Source organism: Pipistrellus hanaki (genome assembly GCF_964339955.1).
Source record: "Pipistrellus hanaki genome assembly, chromosome: 3".
In the NCBI taxonomy this organism is placed as follows: domain Eukaryota; kingdom Metazoa; phylum Chordata; class Mammalia; order Chiroptera; family Vespertilionidae; genus Pipistrellus; species Pipistrellus hanaki.
In genome coordinates this window covers 10,314,708-10,336,657 of record NC_140505.1, presented here as the reverse complement: position 1 = coordinate 10,336,657, position 21,950 = coordinate 10,314,708, and the positions used below count along the sequence as shown (strand labels likewise).

Below are 21,950 nucleotides of genomic sequence, written 5' to 3'. Positions count from 1 at the left end.
ATGAACTTGAGAAATATTCACTGAAAGTTTGCACTGGTAGCATTTTCAGGAGCGAAGCCTCAAGCCTCACACCTTTCCTTATATTCTGTTGGGAACACATGTCTTAAAGGAGTTAAGGATGATTTAGAATACGGCATTAAACATACATCTGTATTGCGCTCTGACTGGTGTGGCTTCGTTGGTTGGGCATCATCCTGTACACCTGAAGGTTACTGGTTTGATTCCCCGTCAGGGCACATGCCCGGGTTGCAGGCTCAATCGCTGGTAGGGGGTGTGCAGAAGGCAGCCAGATCCATGTTTCTCTCTCTCCTTTCCTCTCTCTCTAAAAAAATTAAAAATTAAAAAAAATTTTTTTAAAAAATTAAGTGTCTGTGTGAGTAATATGCATTAGTTTGATTTTGTCACTTTGCCAACGTTAATAATACAATATTACTAGTATATGCATAAAGAGTTTACCGCAATTTTAAACAAAATAAAGTAGAACTTTCAAACAAAAAGTAGAACTTTCAAACACTGTTGAATTCGGTGTCCGTGTTTTGCCTCCTTTCGCAGGAAAATGAACATAGTTTCACATTGTGGCTTTCATCTTATCAGAGCCTCCCAAAGTCAACAGCGGCGCGCAGCGGGACAGTCCTCCCTGGTGCAACTCCCCTCGCGCTCTTGGCTCTTGGAAATGGCCAGTGTCCTCTCCTTCCAGCGCAGCCCCCAACGGTCAGGACTGCCGGCCCGTTACTGGGGTTTTCAAAACAGCAGCCGCCGGGGTCTAGAAGCCTTCGCGGCGGTGACTGCTGGAGCAGTGCTACGTGACAAAGCACACTCAGGGGGCCTCTGTTAATCACGATCATTATTCTATGGTATTATCTTTACATCCCTATTTGCAAAACCTTCTGAAAAATGGAAAGTTAAACGGGGCACAAAAACCCCACTTGGAAGAGCAGCGCGGGACGCCGCCTCCCGCGGGGATTGGCCGGGAGGGAGGCCGGGGGCGGGGCGGAGGGGGAGGGGCGCGGGGCGGAGGGGGGAGCGGGGAGGATGGGGGTGGGGGCGGGGGTGGGGATGGGTGGGTGGGTGCAGGGGGCGGTGCCGCCCAGCCCCGCGCCCCGCCTCCCGCGTGGCTACTGAGGACGGCGCCCACGTGCCCAGCCCGCTTTCTGCAGCGCCGAGGCCGCTCTGCTCGGTGCGTGGACCGTCCCGCCTCGGCTGGCGCTCCGGTTCCCGATCCGACCCGCGGACCGACCCGCTGCAGCCGCGCACCCTCCGCCGCCCTCGCTGCAGGCGCCCTAGCGCTGCCCAGTAAGTTGCCAGGTCTCCCCCCGGCCCCGCGGAGGGGCCGCAGCCGACGGGGGCCGGGGCCGGGGCCGGGGCGGGCGGAAGGGCCGGGGCGGGGGCGCCCAGCTGCGCGCAGCTGCCCGGAGCCCGCGCTCCCGCCGCGCGGAGACCGGAGCTTCCCCCGGGGTGCGGGATCGGCCGCCGCCGCGAACCCCCATCCTTAGGGCTGCGCGGCTCCCCGTCCAGCCCCGGGGCATCGGGGTGCGGGATGGGGCTGCCGCCGCCGCGAACCCCCATCCTTAGGGCTGCGCAGCTCCCCGTCCAGCCCCGGGGCATCGGGGTGCGGGATGGGGCTGCCGCCGCCGCGAACCCCCATCCTTAGGGCTGCGCAGCTCCCCGTCCAGCCCCGGGGCATCGGGGTGCGCCAAGGGCGTGGGTAGCGGGAGCTGGGAGACAGCCCGGCACGGCCGCTCCGGGGAAGCCCTGTAGCCACTCTGGTCCGGAGGGTCCCCGGCACCCGGCCAGACAGACCCGGGCTCCCCACTTTCTGTACGCCGCCCCGGGAGTCCCTGAAGTCGCCTTCCGCGCCCTGCGGGTTCTTGATTTACATATAAAACATCACCTGGGGTTTTAACATCCTAGACCTGCCCTGGACCGGCTGGCCGCCCAGGTAAAGGGGCCCCATGGTGGTGCTGGGGTGTTTTAAAGGAAATGGGTGCAGCTTTAGGCCCGTTTGAGATGGGCTGTCCTTGTGAAGCCTAGTTCATGCAGTTTGCCACCTAGAACTTGATTCGTGATCCTTCGGGAATGACTAGGCCCATCAGACACCACAGCCTTCCACCTGGGAACTTGACTTCTACGGACGCCCCATGCGTGGAGGAACCTCTGCAGAGATTGTGTCTTAGGGATACTGACCAGAAGTAGCTCCCCTGCCCCTCAATGGACGCAGTACCTAGATCCCAGGAGGAAAATAATGTTCAGACTGGCAAGTATTTATGCAGAACTGCCTACCCAGCGTTTAGGGGACAAGACTCTTAGGACTGAGCATAAGATTTCTCTACTCATTTGTACGGAAACACTCCTTTTTACGGGGGGATGGGATCAGATGTTGTGGCCCAAAGAGCCATCTGAATCGCGGCTGGGGGCCTGGCACAGGAAGTTGGATTGTATGTGTCTCTGTGGGAACTTTCTCATTCTTGCCCCAACTTCAATGGTTTTTCCTCCCCGCTACCCCCTCTCATAATTAATAATAATTATCTCCTCAGCACATTGCAAATATTTGTGTTTGTGGTCTTTTTCTAGGGAATGTAAACGGTGAGAATGTCCCTTATATACTTTCTTGTAGTTGCTTTTCCCCTTTTCTAATATTAAATCCTTTTTTTCTCCTTTTCATGGCACTAAAGCTCAACATGAAATAAATGATTTCTCAGCGCAGAGACCACAGGCGCTTTTTAATTTCTCCTTTTACTGTAGAGCTGCTGGTGGTCTGCTCTGGATGGGCTCCCGGAGGCCACCTTTGTTAGGACCTTCACGTTTCCTCCCTCGCCCCTCACTTGGTTTCCACTGTGCCTTGGTTAGGGAATGTCATTTCTCTTAAGTCCGTGGTCGGTCGGCAAACTGCGGCTCAAGAGCCACCTGCAGCTTTTTGGCCCCTTGAGTTTTTCGCAAAGGCCAGCTTAGGAGTGCCCTAATTAAGTTATCAACAATGTACCCACCTATATAGTTTAAGGGTAAAAAATCTGGCTCTCCAAAGAACTTTCGATCGTTGTCCTGTTGCTATTTGGCTCCATGGACGAATGAGTTTGCCGACCACTGTCTCGAGTCATTTTAATCGCTTAGGATCTGTCTCGGCCTTGGAGACCGGAGTGAAATGTGGGTGGTATCTGCCAGGATTCCGCCTGCAGACTCCTTGGCCTCTTCCCACGTCACCACAGCCCTTTTGATTCCAAAGTATCTAATCCTTATCGCTGGCCTCAGCGTCAGGAGCCTGCAGAGGAGAAGAGAGGCCGGGAGGGGGGGTTTGATCATTGGTGGAGGAGAAAACCACCCAGAATCCTGTGGAGTGGTTCCTCTTGTCTTCTCCTCTAGTTCTGTCATTTCACATAGGCGTTCTCGCTTTCCACCACACGCCTGCTCACCCTTGCTGCTTGTGTGCTCTGCTGGTGCTCCCTGGCTGAAGTCCTCACTGCTCCTCCTGGCTCCTGCCGCTTCTGGCCAGACCTGGAGCCTCCTCCATCCGTGGCCGCTGTGTCTCTGTTCAGCCCAATTTTTCACACGAGCTTTCCCTCTGAGTTTTCCTCGGGGGACTTCTCTATGTTGCTTCGTTTCTGTCTCCCCTGCTGTTTTATCTCTGCCTGCTGCTGCCTATCTACCTGCTCAGAAAGGTATGTGCTGTTCCGAGCGTTCAGAATCACCTGCCGGTTTGATTTCCGTGGCCAGCTTTCAGCCCAGAACCCGGAAAACACCCTGATGTGCCCACGTGCTTCCCCACACAGGATTCGGACACATGGGTTTGTAAGGACCGGTTTCTTATAGACGGCTTGCTGGATGTCAGGCATTGACAAATCTATTTCTACCTGTTCTCATGGTTAGTGCTCTGTGCCTCATTTGGATGCTTTGTCATCCACCTGGAGACAGGCATGCCTCCTCTTACTGTGTCACTTTATTGGCTGCACAGATGTTGAGTTTTCTACAAATTGAAGGCATCAAGACTCACTTTATTGCAACAGTCTTTTTATGGCTGTGATCTGAAGTCCAATCTGCAGTATTTATGAGGCATGCCTGTAGTAAAAATCTCAGTGAGCCTCCAGATTTCAATTACGTGATGCAGCATGTCTAGTGGTTTTGAAACATCGAAGCGGTCAACTCATGTCTACACCTTTAATCTGAATATTCAAAACCACATAGGTATAGCCTTGATAAAAAAAAAAAACCACAAAAAAAACCCCACAAACTAATGGCATTGTTTGTTTTTTTTTTCATTGTCTTCTGTTTTAATAACTTTTCATGCTCCTGTCTAACACAAGGTGTGGCACATCAGACATGCTCCGTATGTTTTTATTGTGGAGGGAATGCCACGGATTTCAGTAATTTGAGAAAGGGTGTGGTATCTGTCTTCAAATAGGTGTTTCTTCTTCGAAAATGAGTGAGTCCCCGCTCTGTACCAGACACCGAACCATGACAGTCACGTGTGGCTCCTGTTTGAGAGGGATTCTGCACTTACCTTCACGTTCTGTAAACCCTCCATTGAGGGGATTTTAAGAGACGTTGTTTGTTTTGTTGTAATTTTATGTAGAGTAAGAACACCTATAAACAAATGACTTCAGGATCATCTTCTATATCAAAAGAAAAGGAAGAACACACTCTCTAATGCAGTCACGCATGGCCACAATGGAAACACGTTTTAGAGAGAGGCGATGCTAGGTGACTTCATTGTTGTGCGAACCTCAGAGAGTGCACGTACACAGCCCTGGATGGCACAGCCTACCCGCACCTACATCACATGGCCTAGAGCAGCGGTCGGCAAACTCCTTAGTCCACAGAGCCAAATACCAACAGTACAACGATGGAAACTTCTTTGGAGAGCCACATTTTTTAAACTCAAACTTCTAACGCCACTTCTTCAACATTGACTCGCCCAGGCTGTGATCTTTTGTGGAAGAACCACACTCAAGGGGCCAAAGAGCCGCGTGTGGCTCATGAGCCTCAGTTTGTCGACCATGGGTGCAAGCCAGCACAGCATGTTATTGTACAGAACAACTCGAGATGAAATCAGGGAAAATGATGCAACCCAGGGACACGGCAAACACAAGACGTGTGAGGCTGCTGCCAGTGTAGCAAGGTGTACTGTTTGCAGCAAACAGTTTTTTTGTAAGTAGAGAGAGTCCATCCTAAGATAAGGGTAAAAGTACACTATAGTAAATAGGTAAACCAGTAGCAGGGTCGTTCGTTACCACTATCTAGTATTATGGACTGCCCTAATTCAGCACAGCACCCGCCCCATCACCAACAGGCGAGCCGTGTGTTGTGCTGTGACTTACAATGTCTACACCATCACGAGATGAGAGGGATCTTTCAGCTCCGTGAGAGTCTCAGGGAACCACTGTCGTATTCGTTGACAGAAACATCGCTGAGCAACACCTAACTAGATGACGATGACGCCACTTACTAGCCCATCCTCAGAAGCACAGGTGCTTGGTGCTTATGTTTAAATGGTAGTTACAGGTTTGCCCTGATGCTTCTCTGATTTTCCTTTTGTCGCCTTTCTGGCCATTTTTTTCAGAAGGATTGTCAGTGCCTGTGGAAGTGCAGTAGATGCCACTGACCAAACCAATAACCGATGGTTCATGTCCGCCGTGCCCTCACTGGTTTAGAGGCTCTGGCTAGCTGAGTTAAGATAATCAGAACACGGTTTACCTGCTGACTTCTCTTGTCCGACGTGGTAAACCTAACTGTTCTATACCAGTCTGTGGAAGCAAGCAGCATGCTGTCGTTTTTCTTGTGATTCTGGGACTCTTTTCAACGTTAAATATTTCCGAAAACGGCCTCCACTGCCACTAGCTAACTTTCTCGTTGGTAGGTACAATTAGTATTGACTTGAAGATGTTAGTTAATGTGGTTTGTGCTTAAAAGGCTGGGTCACATATATTCTGTTCTATTTTTTATTATTCTTTTAGGAGGATTCATGATTATAGTTATACTAGAGGCCTGGTGCATGAAATTTGTGTACTTGGGGGGACCCTCATCCCATGAGCCCTCAGGGGACGTCCAACTGATGGCTTAGGCCCGCTCCCCATGGAGATCAGGCCTAAGGCGGCAGTCAGACATCCTCAGTACTGCTTCGAAGGCGGGAGAGGTTACTGCCACCTCCACTGCGCTCACCAGCCGTGAGTCCGGCTCAGGGCTTCTGGCTGAGCGGTGCTCCCTCTGTGGAGCACACTGACAACCTGGGGGCAGCTCCTGCATTGAGCGTCTGCCCCTGGTGGTCAGTGGGCTTCATAGCGACTGGTTGTTTTGCTGTTCCTTTGATTTGCATATTAGCCTTTTATTATATAGGATTTTAAAAATCTTTATTGTTGAAAGTATTTCTTATATCCCCTTCCTCCCCTCCTTGACTTCTCCCAGCCTGCCCCCACCCCCTACCCTAGGCCTTCACCACCCTATTTTCTGTGTCTGGGAGTCATTCATATATGCATACAAGTTCTTTGGTTGATCTCTTCCCACCCACCTAACCTTCCCTGCCTGTTCTTATTTCAACATTTACTTTGGATCTCTCTCCTCTGGGGAGTCCATGGTTCTCTGTGTTTTTTTTTCTGGGTGTGCATGGACAGGATACATTGCTGAAAGTCTTGGGGTTTCTTGCATCCAAGATTGCATCATGAAGCTGGAGTGTCCTATGTGATAATTCAGTGCCGCCAGTGTCATGTATTTAATTGTAGGCCTCCTCCCCAGCCCACTGCAAACAAAAAAACAGATTAAAAACTAGAACCCCCACCACACTCCCACTCCAGTGCTGCACGCTCACACCGCTCTTTACAACCTGAGCCTCATCTGGGAAGGGGCAGCGAGGCCGATGACGTAAGAACATTTCATAACCTTTCTTCCAGGAGTTGTGGGGGAAAAAGAGCCCTGCCTGTTTTGTAGTCATTTTTGGCATATTTTGTGAACAATACACAACAAAGAATCCTTATGTCCCTTTTGATTCTGGCCAGTTTTCCCCACAGTTGTGAGGAAAATTCTTCTCCTTCCTTAACCCACTCTGGCTTTCTCTGGGCTCCCTCGTCTTCGTACAGTTATACCCAATGAAATGCTGTTCGTGTGGTCAAAGCCCACTTTCTTCCAGTGGAGATGGAGTGAGCACAGTGGTTAGAGCTTGATGTCACCAGGAGGCTGAACAAAGTGAGTGATTTAGTTAGATGCTCTCATTTTATTATTGCCCATCTTTCTTTCTTCCTTCCTTCCTTCCTTCCTTCCTTCCTTTCTTTCTTCCTTTCTTTCTTGTCAGATTTTAAGATCTTTGGATCTTTGGATCATGGAGTCTTCCATGATCATCTTTTTTTTTTACATGCTTATTCATTAAAAATGGCAAGTAATACACCTGAAACATCACTTTTTATTTATTCTTCTGTGTGGGCCCAAAGATGTTATGTGAGTTGGTTACGTGCTCATGATTGGGAAATAATTACGTTAAGGTCTTTTCTTGCCTTGGCTCTGGGTATCTCCCTGGCCTCGTGGTAAATGAAAATCACGGTGATAGTCACTAGTGGAATTCACAGTTATTGTATATTGAACTATAAGGGAAAATGAGGACTCTTTACATGTTCAGCCTTATTTCTTTATTGTCTTAATAGGACCTCGGGGCAGATTTTCCAAATGCAATTCAATGTGTGCTTTTAAAAATCACACTAAATTCTCTAGTACTTGAAATATATTTGAGTGCTGGAGGTAGGACATCATCTCTGTATCACACATAAAGTGTATTTTCTCAGAGCCTGTGTCATAACACTTCCTTCCCCACATTCATGCTGGCTGGTGTCTGAAAGAAGGTATCCATCTGGTGGAAGCAACTGGATTTGATTTTTGTGAAGCTAATATGCAAGTTTGGTAGTATTTAGCAATTGTATGAGTATCCAGATGAACAAATACTATTTGATGCATTGGGATTCCCTTGGAATAGGAAATAGGACTTTGTCACTTTGTTTCTAAGAATATCCTATGAGGTATGCTACTTGGAGTCTTCCATGATCAGCAGTTAGTTAATCCATTTTGGATGAATATGTGCTGTATATCACTATGGCCCAGATCTAACTATGGCCCATAGAGAAGCAAAGAATGAATAACTTGGTCCCTGTTCTCTGGGTGTTGACCACCCAGTGAAGGAGTTAACGAGTGCACACGCAGTGCAGAGGGTGTGATAAAGCTGCCGTTGAGTGACACAAAGAGCTGAAGGGATCCGGAGGAGAGGGCAATCTATCCTAAAGTTTTCTCTTTGTCATATATGTGATGTGTTCCCAACATAAACCAAATGGTCAGTCAGTTTAGGTACTGTCATCACCATACGGTTCCCATCACTGCTTTTTCCTCCTGTAGTTGCTCTTTGGTAAAACTTGGGTATCTTGGACTTCAGTTCTGGCTGAGCATTTTGGAGAGCAACAGTACTTATTAACAACTTGGCAGAATTGCTCATTGTTGACTACCCTGGGCTTCTAGAAAACTGTGGCATTTAACTGCCTGTTCAGATTATTCTGAAAGACCTTAGAGAGGAAAGTTAAAGCACATGAACAGATTCAGGTTGAAAAGAAGGGGTTACATTGACTTGCTATCTTTTTCTTACGCTATGTTTCATACAGTTTTCATCTACTGTATTGAACTAAAGGTTCTTAAGAGTTCTTTGATGTACATAGAAGGAGCTCCTCCTCTTTTAGTCTAAGATCCTCTCCATTCTGATTATGTTGATACTTCAGTGGAAGAAATAAGACGCATACATTTGCATGTAAGATGCTCTTGCCCCAATAATTCGGGTAAGATTTTGGGGACTTCAAACTCTCGGAAGTCCAACGAGTGGACACGTATGTGTCAGGAACCCAGGATGAGAACACTGTACTTCAGAAGCCATTTCACCTCCTGGGGGAAATATCGGAGGAGAGAACCCTCTGGGGCAGCATGAGGCCTTCTTGGCCATTTCTCCTTCCCTCTTGCTGATGGAAGACTGCTCCTGGCCTCCGAGGAGAAGCCGAGAACCATCTCAGAAACAGGTGTGGCTCTGGGGGCCTGAGTTAAAGAGCTCTGACCATGACACAATGAAGACCATCCTCATCTGTGCTTTGGTGGCAGTAGTTCCCCGGCCTCAAAGGAACACTCGGACTTCAGTTGTCTCTGGCATCACCACCCTTCTTTCTTCCAAATTCTCAGATGCACTGATTTCTGTGCCTATGGATGGGCCAGGAAATAAGCTTGATTCTAAGTTTAGCCAAGATCATTCTAATGGAGTAATTGCAAATCTATAATAATAAAAGCATGATATGCTAATTAGACCAGACATCTTTCCAGACGAAGCCAGGGCTAGGAGGGAAGCCTGGGTCCTGGGTGCCAGAGGGAAGCTGGTGCCAGCAGCCGGGGGAAGGAAGGCCTCCTCTTGCACGAATTTCGTGCACCGGGCCTCTAGTATATACATAAATGGGAAAGAAGAAAAAGAATGGATGAGAATAGCATGTGCCCTCTTTTCTTACCTAAATCAGAGCGACTTTAGAATGACATTTAAAATCCGACCTTATAGCTCAATATCAGTCTGATATGGGTCTTCTTGTAGAAATGTCTGGAATTTGATAAACTTATTGTGTAGTAGAATAAAGAGGTTATATGTATTAAAGAGCAAAGTAAACATCCCTTCAGAGCCTGGTCAGTTTTTAAAGTATAAAATAACTGCAAGCTTTTCTTTTTCTTTTCTTTTTTTTTAATGTGTCATGCTGACTTAATAATGTGCCCAATGCATAACAGTGAGGCAAAGTGAGCAATTTAAAAGTTGAATTCCCCATTGAATTCCTTATCTTTTGCAAAACTTGCTTTACACGTGGTTGAGATTTGTAATGCTGTGTTGAAAAAAAAAATTTTTTTTTTAAATGCTTTGTTGATCCTCTAAATGCGTTACATTTGTGACCCTGTGGCTGTGGAGGTGGAGTGGGACGTGTGTGTGCTGTGCTCATCAAGAAAACAGCACAAAACACACTCACATGCCTCTGAGAAACAGTCGTGGGTGTCGGCAACATTTGTGCTGTTAGAGTTTTGGCGGCGTATCCTGGGCTGATCCTGTTTTAAACTTAGAATTTCACCTTGAAAACAAAATTGCCTTTTCATTCCCACGATGGCAATACATGAATAAGGTCTGTATCCTGGAAACTTGGTTGTGCCACCGTGAAAATGCCATGGTAGCCGGTTCTGTGTCCTGAACTCTGAGCTTGACCGTGGGTTGAAACCTGCCTTGTGGGCAGTTTCTGAAGCATTGGAGGGTCCAGCTTCAGCTCCTCTGGCCGGGATGGTTACCGAGTTCCCGGAATGGGGCGTCTGCCAAGCACAGTGCTGGACGGGTTTGGAAGGGGAGCAGGCTTCTGAGAAGGACATTTCAGAGCTCTCTTTTTATAGACAAAGAAACAGATCTTACGAGGCATAACTCTCCCGAGGTCAGACAGCTAGGGCCAGTGTGAAGGTTTGATTGCAAACATTTTGACTTAAGAGCAACACTGAGTTCATACCCCGCTATTCTGCTTTTGTGGAAGCACAGCATACTCACTGTCATACACTACTTATGCGGCAGGCGTGTTATAAACGGACATCCAAATAAAATTTTAACTTAAAAGTTGTTAGATTTTTAAAAATATATATAGTTTATTGATTTTTTATAGAGAGGAAGGGAGAGAGATAGTTAGAAACATGGATAAGAGAGAAACATCGATCAGCTGTCTCCTGCACACCCCTATTGGGATGTGCCTGCAACCAAGGTACATGCCCTTGACCGGAATCTAACCTGGGACCTTTCAGTTCGCAGGCTGACACTCTATCCACTGAGCCAAACTGGTTTCGGCAAGTTGTTAGATTTTTTTTTTTTTTTTTTTTTTTAATTCCTGGAAATTAACATTTGAATAAGACATTTTAGTATAGTGGCATTCGAATGATGTCTTAACTTTTTTAAATGGCGTGTTCTTACCAAAAACAAACAAAATAATGTAATCTTAACCTAAAAATAAAGACTCACCTACAGGTTCTAAGGCCTAGGAAGCCTTTAGATTTAAACCTCAGACGTGGTGCTCTGAAACACGTGGGCTGTGTTTGGAATGCTGCTGTGCTGTCTTCTGTAGAAGGCTGTTTGCATGTTCCCTTTTCCTGATAATCATAGGTAACAGATGGTCCGCACTTAGTTCAGTGAACCAACCAAAAAAAAAGAGCGGACTTAGCATAAAATTTCTGTTGATGGTGCATTTTATCTCCCCGAGATGGGTCAGGTGGCCTTTCTGCATAACGAGGAGCATATTTACATTTTCCTGATCCTGTGTTGCTGCAGAGTGGCAGAGGTTGTGCGGGACAGGAAACCTCGTGTTGTCACTTGAAACGTTGAAGTACTGACCTCTGTCTTGTCCCGCATTGCTGACTCTGGGTATGCTGTATCCCCCCAACCACTTCCAAAACGATCAGTTGTCCCAGCGACTCTGAAGACTGAAGGCACCTTTAATTCATCGAAAAGAGTGTGAATAGATTCCGAGCCCGTGGAAAGCCTTGGGAACCCACGTCGATTCTCTAATCCCAGCTCTGAAAGTGTTTAGTGCAGCTGCTCTCTAAAATCCGACTTTCTGTTGGCTGCCGGTCACTGGCCGTTCACAGAGGCTGGCTGACAGTTGTGCATGGTGGTTAGTGAGAGGTGGTGGTGGTGGTGTCAGAGGTGGGCAGGATGGTGTTACTGAGGAGGAGTGCTGAGTGCAGACACCAGCTGGAGTGGTTGGTGCCAGTGGTCATTCCGAGTTCCATTAAAAGACTCTTCTGGCCGAAACCGGTTTGGCTCAGCGGTAGAGGGTCGGTCTGCGGACTGAGGGGTCCCGGGTTCGATTCCTGTCGAAGGCATGTACATTGGTTGCAGGCACACCCCCGGTAGGGGGTGTGCAGAAGGCAGCTGGTCGATGTTTCTCTCTCATCGATGTTTCTAGCTCTCTATCCCTCTCCCTTCCTCTCTGTAAAAAAACAATAAAATATATATTTTTAAAAAATCTTCTGTGTGAAGAATGGACCTGCACTCAGTGCTTTCCTTCTTGGATCAGGGGCACCAGTGATGCTGAACTAGATAATTTCACTTCTATAATAGCTTTGTAGACGCGAATCAGAATTCAAGCTGTTTTCAAGAAATGGATTAAAGGTGCTCAGTTGATTGAAATAAGCGTAATTTCTACGAGGGAAGTAAACAGGGAAGAAAGAATGAAAGAAATCTTCCTTCCTTCCTTCCTTCCTTCCTTCCTTCCTCCCTCCCTCCCTCCCTCCCTCCCTCCCTCCCTCCTTCCCTTCCTCCCTCCCTCTCTCCCTCCCTTCCTTCCCTTTCCCCACCTGTCCTTTCCCTTCTCCTCCCCTCCCCTCTCATCCCCCCCCCCCCCCCCCCCGCTTCTCTCTTCCTTTTCTCCTCCAAGAAAATGACGCATGTAGAATCATGTTGCAGGAGGAGACAGTAATCTTTCTCTCGTGTTCATGCAATGGAACTTTCACAACAACCATTTCCTTGATGAATGCCCACATCTGCAGGGGCATCTGGTCAGCACTGGCCACTTTAATAAGTCCTGGGGTTCTGGGCTCAGAAGACTCCCGTGTTTCTGTTCCAGCAGAACCGTGACGAACCCTTCCCCATAGGCGTGTGTGAGGTGTGAGAGTGGCTGGAGACGCTCCCTGTGCAGACAGGCCTGAGAAAAGGCAAACGGGAGGGAGAATATTCACAGAGTCAGAGACCATCACATGCTGAGCACATTTCTAACCGTAGCCAACACGCAGCATTTTCGCCTTGACGTCTTAATCCCTGACATTAAGTGTTGATTTCTTTCCAGCTCTATTTCAGTGCCTTGGAAAAGAGGGCTCAGAGCATTAGATCCCTCAGCTCCTTTCCTGCTCTGGAAGGAAAATGGCAGGCAGCCCCTTCTCATGTGTTATTCCCCAGGTGTTCCTGCCACCAGCCGCCTGACAGCCCTCTCACCACACCTGGGTGCTGCTACTCAGAGCTGGAGACCCTGCTGTGTAGCTGGGGCAGTGGCAGCTGGTGGCTGTTTAAGAGATGTCAGTTTAGAATTGAGAGAGCATGTACAGCTGGCTCCAGATGCTGCTCTTCCTCCTGCTCCTCCTGCTGCTGCTCCTCCTCCTCTTCCTCCCCTTCCTTCTTCTCCTCCTCCTCTTGTTCCTCCTCTTCCTCCTCCTCCTGTTCCTCCTCCTCCTCCACTGTTCCTCCTCCGCCTCCACTGTTCCTCCTCCTCCTCCACTGGTCTTCCTCCACTGTTCCCCCTCCTCCTCCTCCACTGTTCCTCCTCCTCCTCCTCTTCCTCCTTCTTCTCTGCTTCCTTCTCCTCCTCCTCCTCCTTCTCCTCTTCCTCCACTGTCTCTCCTCCTTCTCTTCCTCCTCTTCTCCTCTCCTCCTCCTCTCCCCCTTCTGCCTCCACCCTCTTGTCCCCCCCCCCCACTCCCTCCCCCCTTCTCATTTTTCTTCTACTTGCAAGTGTGAATGCATGAACTATCCACTTACACCTGAGCCTGGCTCCCCAGAGACCCAGCTGCAAGGCTGAGCTGGTGTGTGGACCGCGCTCTGGGTGTCTCCCTTAACGATCGGCTGTCCTTGGCACGGAGGTCGTATTTTCCTCTGGGTAAGGTCAGCCTTGAAGAACATTGCTGCATGCGCTTGGCAGGGGCCTCAGGGAGCACGCCAGTGAGTGGAGAACGGCACGTCAGAGTCTGCTCGATGGTATCTCCGCTTCCCTCATCTCCCTCCTCTCTTCCTACACTCCCTTCCCCTCAGCCTTGATTCCGAGCGCGGCCTGCAGGATAACTGGCAAGGTTTCTAGGGCACAAAAGCAAACCGGTGGCTATAGGGAGTGAGCGCCTGTAACTTTTTAGAAAAATCTGCTTCCTCCTCATTCCGAGCGTCGCGTTCGCTGTCCCCTGTCCTTACTCTGGCAAAGGGCCCGTGTGATGTCTTCTCCAGACGTCAGCCTCTCTGGTCATTGCTTTCAGTCGGGGCTCTTCCGGGTGACTTTTAAGTGGAGCTAGGAAATGCCCCGTTCATGATTTGAATGAGCATGGTATATTTGCTGCTTTACAAAATCCTGCTGTATCAGTTATTACATCCATTACTGTAAAAACTGTTCACAAGATGGATTCCGTGAATTAGATGTATATTCAAGTAGTATCTGTTTCTAACGCATCAGTCATAAATTACGCACTTGGGGAGTCCCTCAGCTCGGCCTTCACCCTCTCGCAGTCTGGGACCACTTGCTCCTTACCGTCCACCTGCTCGCTGCACCTTACCACTTGGCTCACTGATCCTTAGTGCTGTCCCGGAGGCGGGAGGGGCCGCTGCGCTCGCCAGCAGTGAGCCGGGCTTCTGGCTGTGTGGGAGCACACTGACCACCAGGGGGAAGCTCCTGCGTTGAGCATCTGCCCCCTGGTGATCAGTGCACGTCATAGCGACCGGTCATTCTGGTCTTTCTGCCTTAACGGTCGCTTAGGCTTTTATTATATAGATAGATTAAAAGAACTTTTGCCCAGACGGTGTGTCTCAGGGGTTGAGCATTGAACTATGAACCACAAGGTCATAATTGTATTCCAAGTCAGGGCACATAACCTGGGCTGTGGGCCCAGTCCCCAGTAGGAGGCATGCAGGAGGCAGCCGATCAATGATCGGTGATTCTCTCTGATTATTGATGTTTCTGTCTCTCTCTCCCTCTTCCTTCCTCTCTCTGAAATCAATTAAAAATATATAAGATAAGATATTATTTTAAAATATTTTATTAGTATAAAAACATCTTCTGACAGAAATGACTTAGTTCAGCTTTCCTAAAGGATAATGACCATTTTGTAAGGACTTACTGTTTCAAGGCACTAAACTTTACAAAGCCTAAATAACAAGCCTTCCCATTGAAAAAAAAAAATGTCCCATTTACAGCTGAGTTGCTGAAGAACAGAATTTAGAGAGTTGGTCCCTTCACAAGCCACTTCTTGACAAATGATGATACACACAACCAATGATTTCATTATTACTGATAACAGCGTTATTTGTTATTTAAAAAAATATATATTTTATTGATTTTTTTACAGAGCGGAAGGGAGAGGGATAGAAAGTTAGAAACATCAATCAGCTGCCTCTTGCACACACCCCACTGGGGATAAGCCCGCAACCAAGGTACATGCCCTTGACTGGAATTGAACCTGGGATCCTTTAGTCCACCGGCCGACGCTCTATCCACTGAGCCAAACCGGTTTCGGCATTTGCCATTCTTTATGCAACGAAATCTTTGGCTCAATGGCCCAAAGGTAAATGTTAAACTTCATAATTTAACTTTTCTTTCTTTTAAAGCATGTGGCCACGGAGTAGTTATGGAATGCCCCCACGTGCAGGAATTCCTGAGCACGTAGATACAGAACCAGATGAAAAAGGACACCTTCTCTGAGCTCTTGGATCTTGTATTCTAGGTCAGACTTATTGGCGTCTCTGTGCCCAGAACAGAATAACAAACGACATGGCCTTTTCTCAGCACAAAATAGTAAGGAATGGAGGGGAGCCGCGGGGAACCAGAGAGCAGTCCGTTTTAAAAACACCAGGTGCCCCAAAACATACACTGGGAGTTGGCAGGAGAGACCGATGAAACATGAACCAAGAACCCAGTGGAGTCCCTCCTGGTGTGAACAAACGGGGTAGATGTGAGAATGCGGCCCAGAAAACCCGAATTTTTATTCTGGATCTGTTCAAATCTGTCAGAGCACACTGGTCTCTACAGCCATTCCAAGTCTGTTTTCCCTTCTGACAAAGACACGGGGAGGAAGAGACGGGGCAGTGTTTGCAGCTGTTGGTGGGAGTTGACTCCTTGTGACTATCTAATTTTGGAATAAATTAAAATTGTAAGTTTCCCAGAGTTCCCTCTTCTCTGAAAGCCTCTCTGAATGGGAACAGAGCTCACTTCTGCTCTGCTCTGCTCTGCAGAAGGTTCTTTTCCTGCTTCTTAGATCCCATACTCATAAGCTAGTGCCTTCAGGATCCTTTCCTTCAGCCCAAATGTCTTGTAAAAAGGATCAAATAGGCCTCGGCTGCATTAAGTGCCGGAAGCATCACAGTAATGAGGATAACGGCAGTGGAAACATGAATTGGAATGAGAAAGATAACATCTCCTCTTGGTGTGTGGCTATTCCCACTGCTCACATTTTCATTGTCTGGGCCACGGGGGAGAGGGAGGGACAGAGCATTTTTTTCTGGCCTTGGGGGAAAGCATTCTTACGTGTGATGGATCGGCGCACTGGTAGAGCTGTTACTAAAGGCATTACTAGTACCTGCTATGCGGAATGAAATGTTCCACCCGAGGGTGCAGGGAAAAGGGGAGAGAAAGAGGTAGGCTTGTTGCATCAGGTGAACCTTTAGACTTAGAGAGGTTTACCAAATCAATATTTACCTGATCTGAATGGTGGCTATGTAATGATGTAATGGCCCTTGACCCTTTTCCAAAGTCATCAATATTATGAGGACATACCTGTGAGTTTTTTTATGTTCTAGTCACTGTGAACTTACATGACTGCTGCTCTTTGGAAAGAGGACGTTGAGTTGGGTGGAAGGTTTGGGCAATATGGACTCCAGTGTTATCTGACTTTGTGTATAGATATGCAGGGAATCATGAAAAAGTTAGTTTTTCAGCTACAAAAAAAAAAGAAATTGTATCATTAAATAATAGAATCTCAGTTGGCAGATGCCTTAGCTCAGTGGTCGGCAAACTGCGGCTCGAGAGCCACATGTGGCTCTTTGGCCCCTTGAGTTTTTAGCAAAGGCCAGCTTAGGAGTACCCTAATTAAGTTAATAACAATGTACCTACCTATATAGTTTTAAAAATTTTGGCTCTCAAAAGAAATTTCAATCGTTGTACTGTTGCTATTTGGCTCTGTTGACTAATGAGTTTGCCGACCACTGCCTTAGCTAATACCTATCGAACTAAACCTGGCTGTAGACATTTCTGACTCATTCTGAAATGCATGTGCTCTGTTTAAAACAATGATAACCGGACATCCTCAGGAAGTGGCAGCTTCTTATAGGTAGGAACGCTCTTGAGGAGGGAGGTCTGCATGTTGTTGGGCCAATATTATACCTTTTCTGCATTTATTCCCCTTATTCGGAGTTGTTGTCTCCTCGTGTAATATAGACAGAGCCCTCTTCTTACACGTCGCCATTCACACTTTTTAAGGAAGTGATCATCTCTCTCCCAAGACCGCCCCCCCTCCCCCCGCCCCCAGCCAAGATCGAAATAACCAAAATGAAGAAATAATAGCAGCTTGTGTTTCTAAAGCTCTTGGTATTTGCCAGAGGCTTTCTTGCCCACGTGTTCCTTACAGCAGTTGGGTTGCAAAGATGAGAAGACAGAGGCCCCAGCGGCTTGGCTGGTCACTCTCAGAGCTCATTGGCAGACTCCCAGGAGGGTTCCCTCTGAGCTCCTGTTCCATCCCTGCTTGTCCTGCCCCAAAGCCTACAATTCCTTTCATTCTTCTTCCAGTTGACGTAGTTTCCAGACCCCTCACCCTCTTCCAGTCACCCTTTACTGTCCATACTTGGTTAGCATTGAAGAGGAGGATGGTGGCTACCGCCAAGCATCCAACATTCAGAAATGTTTGAGCGCTCTGAGTGACAGGTGCTCTGTAGGTACCTGTGACAAAGCAGTCAAATGAAATCCCTGCCCTCTTGAAGCTTATAGTCAGAGGGTTTATACTGGGGCTCACTCCCCTGCCCTACAACCAACATCCAAGGAACCAAAGACTCGGACTGGCAGACTCGGATATTAAGGAGTTCCTGTGGGAATTCACTAGGCAAACTTCAAAGGATGCAGCAAATAGACATCCGCTATCTCTGCTGGTTTCCCCCTTCTCATTCCTTCAAACAGATTCCTTCTGTGGGTTAAGAAAATACTGTTGACTTCAATTAAATTATGCCAAATTATTTGCAGGCACAAAAAGAGGCCATAGTAAATTTTGGAGCAATAGAAGGGGAAGGTCTCTGATATTACCAGAGGCCATTTGAAACAAAATCTAAGCAAAACTAAAACATGAAAGAGCCACAAGGCTTTATTTGTTCTGAAATATGTTTTGAATTCCGAAATATGGGGAGAATTAAGAATATTATGTATTTGAGAACCCAAGAGATGGATAAGGAATGAACCAGACAAATTGTAAAATGAATACAGTGTTTCAGAAAACCTTGTGTTTTAGTAAAAGCAGTGAAGTCTTCAGCTTTATGTTAAACTAGAGGACCAGCGTATGAAATTCGTGCACTCGGGCAGGGGGAGGGGGGGGGGTCCCCCCCAGCCTGGCCTGTGCCCTCTCACAGTACAGGAGCCCCCAACTGCCCCCCCCCTGCCGGCCTGGTCACCCCACACAGCCTGCTATTCAGTTGTTTGTCATCCCTCACTAACCCCCCTGCTGGCCTGGTTATAGGCCTGGTTATAGGCAGCCATCTTGTGAGGGAGTGAGGGTTAATTTGCATATTACCTCTTTATTTTATTAGAATTATTGCAGGTTTCAGTAGCTGGAAGAAGGGAGTTTTAATATATGTTAGAATTTTATTTTTATGTAAATATATTTTTTATTGTTGACAGTAGTACAAATATCTCCCAGTTCCTTCCCCCTAACCTTTACTCCCCTCCTCCCAGCCCCCAGGATGTTAGAACTTTAATCCCGACATAAGTTATGATGCTTACCTAGTTATTTTTATTGGCCCTTTACATTTTTTCTCCTTTGCTTATATTTTAATAACGATTATACTTTTAGCCTTAAGGTAGTAATGGTTTATGAATTAGAAAGGTTAAACTCTATTGGAGATGAGGTTTTAAAATTCCAAAGTCTTCCAGAAATTTTTTTGGTAACATCTGGATAATGCCCTTCCAATTATCTTTCATCAGTTGGTGTTTGGCTGCCAAGAGCCATCACTCTGCATTTTTCCTTGCTTCCGGGCTGTGTGGCAGAGAAGAAAGGGCATGGACTCTGGAGTCTCACAGCCTTGGGTCCAAACCTAGCTCCGTGATCTTGAGCAAGTCACTTAGCATCTCTGAACATCAGTTTCATCATCTGAAGGTGCGCCATTTCTGCTGAAGTGGTTGTGAGGATTAAATAAAATAATGTCTATCCAGTAACAGTAAACCATGAAAGATCCCAATTACTTCTTTCTGTTTTCACATTCCATATTGATTCCTTTTTCTATTTCTTCCTCCTTCCCTCTTACCCTCCCTTCCTCCCTCCCTTCCTTCCCTTCTACCCCCTTCAAATTCAAAACTAGAAGAGCAGCATCCTGCAGCTCTTCAGCATGCTATATTGAGCTGGGTGACGTCATCGTTAGCTAACACTGGGTTTTAACCAAGCCATTCCTTAAGGCATGCTCTGGATAGAATTTCATCTCCGTTTAGGGTGTGTACTTCACCACTGGACTATTCATTGGCAGAAAACTGCCTGTGCTTTGCTTTCTGGGATGTGGCTGGTTAACACTTCGCTCCTCAGAGCTCTCGCTCTGCGTCCTCAGTCCCACGCTCACCGTGGGACTCTGAGCTCTGAAAGAAACGTGAACTTGATGAGGATCTCTTTAGATCAGTGTTTTTCAACCTTTTTTGGGCAAAGGCACACTTGTTTCATGAAAAAAATCACGAGGCACACCACCATTAGAAAATGTTAAAAAATTTAACTCTGTGCCTATATTGACTATATATAAAGTAATTCTCTTGAATAGGAATCAAATAAACACAAAGAAAGTATTTTATAATTACTTTATTATGAAATATTAAGTAAACAAAATAGTGAAAAATTATAAAATTCTTGTCTTATCTGCACCTACGGCACACCAGGCGGTTGAAAAACGCTGCTTTAGATGGTGCACACCAATCAGAACCTTCAGTAGCTGTAACAGAAATGGACCATTTCGGGGGAGGGTTTTGTGGGTTTCTTTTTTGTTTTGTTTTTTAATTATGAGACTTTATGACATCGCTCCTAAAAGGCTGCTGCCCATATTAGATCTTATGATGGAGAGTCAGACAGACTTGAGTTTGGATCCTGACTTGGGTATATACTAGGTAGTATTTAACCTCTCAGAGCTTGGGCTTTCTGGTCTGTATACCAGAGATTGTAGTAGCACCCGCCTCCTAGGGTTGATGGGCAGTTTCATTGATTAATGTCAGTTCTCAGGAGTGGCAGCAGCAGTTAGAGCCGTTGTGGTGAGAGAGTATTTGTGCAGATTTTATGAGCATGTCTCATTCTAGGAACTTACCAGAACTCTTCTCAAATGTTACACTGACAATTGCATTCTCTGTGAGCCGTGCCCTCTTCTTTTATATTCCTGCTGCCATCCTCTCTTCCCAGGGTGCACGCACGTGGCCTGTCTCTGAGCCCTGGTCCTCCAGCTCAGCCTCCCCGGAGGATGGGTCTTCCTGGGCTCTCCTGCCTCTGCTTTGTATCCCTGGGCTGCGGCCTCTGTCCAGCCTCTGGCAGCAGGTCTCTCGTTAGCCTGGGTGCTGGATCCGCTCGGCTGAGGAGGAAAACCACAGGCAGAGCCTTGAAGGAAGGCCGGGTCTCTCCCGGTGTCAGAGTGATGCATCGCTAGCGTGCAGCCAGTTGCACAAGGAGGAAAGAAAGCAAGCCCAAATGGGAAGGCCGGTTTCTTAAATGCTTTTGTTTCCCAGTTGGAAGTTTTCTGTCCAGCAATTTCCTCGGGAGGAGAACTCCCAAGGGAAATTGTGTTTGGCAGGTTCTTTGAACTGAGGTTGCAGAATATCATGGAGACGGCACACTGATGACAAGAGCAGCTGCACAAGCTCCGCAAGAGGAGGACAGGTGATACTTGAGGCCTTAGGGACTAAAACCCTTACCGGCCATAGTGACGCTGGGCCGAGCATGTCCTCGGACCCCAATAAGCTGTGCCCCCCTAGAAAGTGGCCGAGAGGAGAGACTGCCCAGGACTCTTACTGTATCTTATCACACGTTCTCAGACGACATCATAAAAAAGGACTGTTTGTCCTCAGTACCTGCATTGGTTTTTACCTGGGCATATACATAACTGCTCAAAATAGACTAGGACAGTGGTCGGCAAACTGTGGCTCGCGAGTTCCAGTTAAGGGCACATCCCTTAGGGGTGTGCAGGAGGCAGCCGGTCAATGATTCTCTCTCATCATTTCTGCCTCTCTCTTCCTCTCCTTTCCTCTCTGAAATCAATAAAAATATATTAATATATATATATATATATATATATATATATATATATATATTTTAAAAATCATAGTATGGGCCTGGCAATCCATTTTATTCTAAATCTTTATTTCTGTGTATCTACAAGACCTTTACATAAAGAGTGAGTGGCTTCTCTACATGGATTTTTTAAAATTATTTATTTATTTATTTATTTTTTAAGTATTTTATTGATTTTTTTTTACAGAGAGGAAGAGAGAGAGATAGAGAGTTAGAAATGTCGATGAGAGAGAATCATCGACCAGCTGCCTCTTGCACACCCCCCACTGGAGATGTGCCCGCAACCAAGGTATGTGCCCTTGACCGGAATCGAACCCGGGACCTTTCAGTCCGCAGGCCGACGCTCTATCCACTGAGCCAAACCGGTGCCGGCTCTACATGGATTCTTTTTGGTGTTCTAAGACATGAATGTTGAACACATAGATGTGAGCACTGTAGGAATGACAAGTCCTGAGGCAGGCACAGGTTGAATCTGGAAGGATGTGTTTGTGTGAGTTCTAGTAATAGACTAGCCCCCATGGCCATCCGCTGAGGGCCTGCTTTGACCTTCGTAGCAACCTTATGAGAACCCCTTCATGTTAGCAGGGAGAAAGGGGGGTCTGAGGGGTAAACTCTGCCTGCTTCCACCAACTCTGGGATCCAATGACTGTGGGTGGTCATGTTATCACACCTGACACTCATTAGAGCTTTCTTAAAGGTGT

At 47.2% G+C, this 21,950-nt stretch overlaps 1 protein-coding gene across 2 annotated transcripts in view; it reads left to right on the top strand.

The window, feature by feature from the left end:
- Window positions 1-1,116: 1,116 nt before the first annotated feature.
- SLC7A2 (solute carrier family 7 member 2) overlaps window positions 1,117-21,950 on the top strand; it is a 57,263-nt gene continuing 36,429 nt past the window's right edge. For both annotated transcript variants that reach the window (XM_084879240.1, XM_084879238.1), the window contains exon 1: window positions 1,117-1,293. The gene's annotated coding sequence lies outside the window, so the exon portion shown is untranslated. The remainder of the gene's footprint in view (window positions 1,294-21,950) is intronic.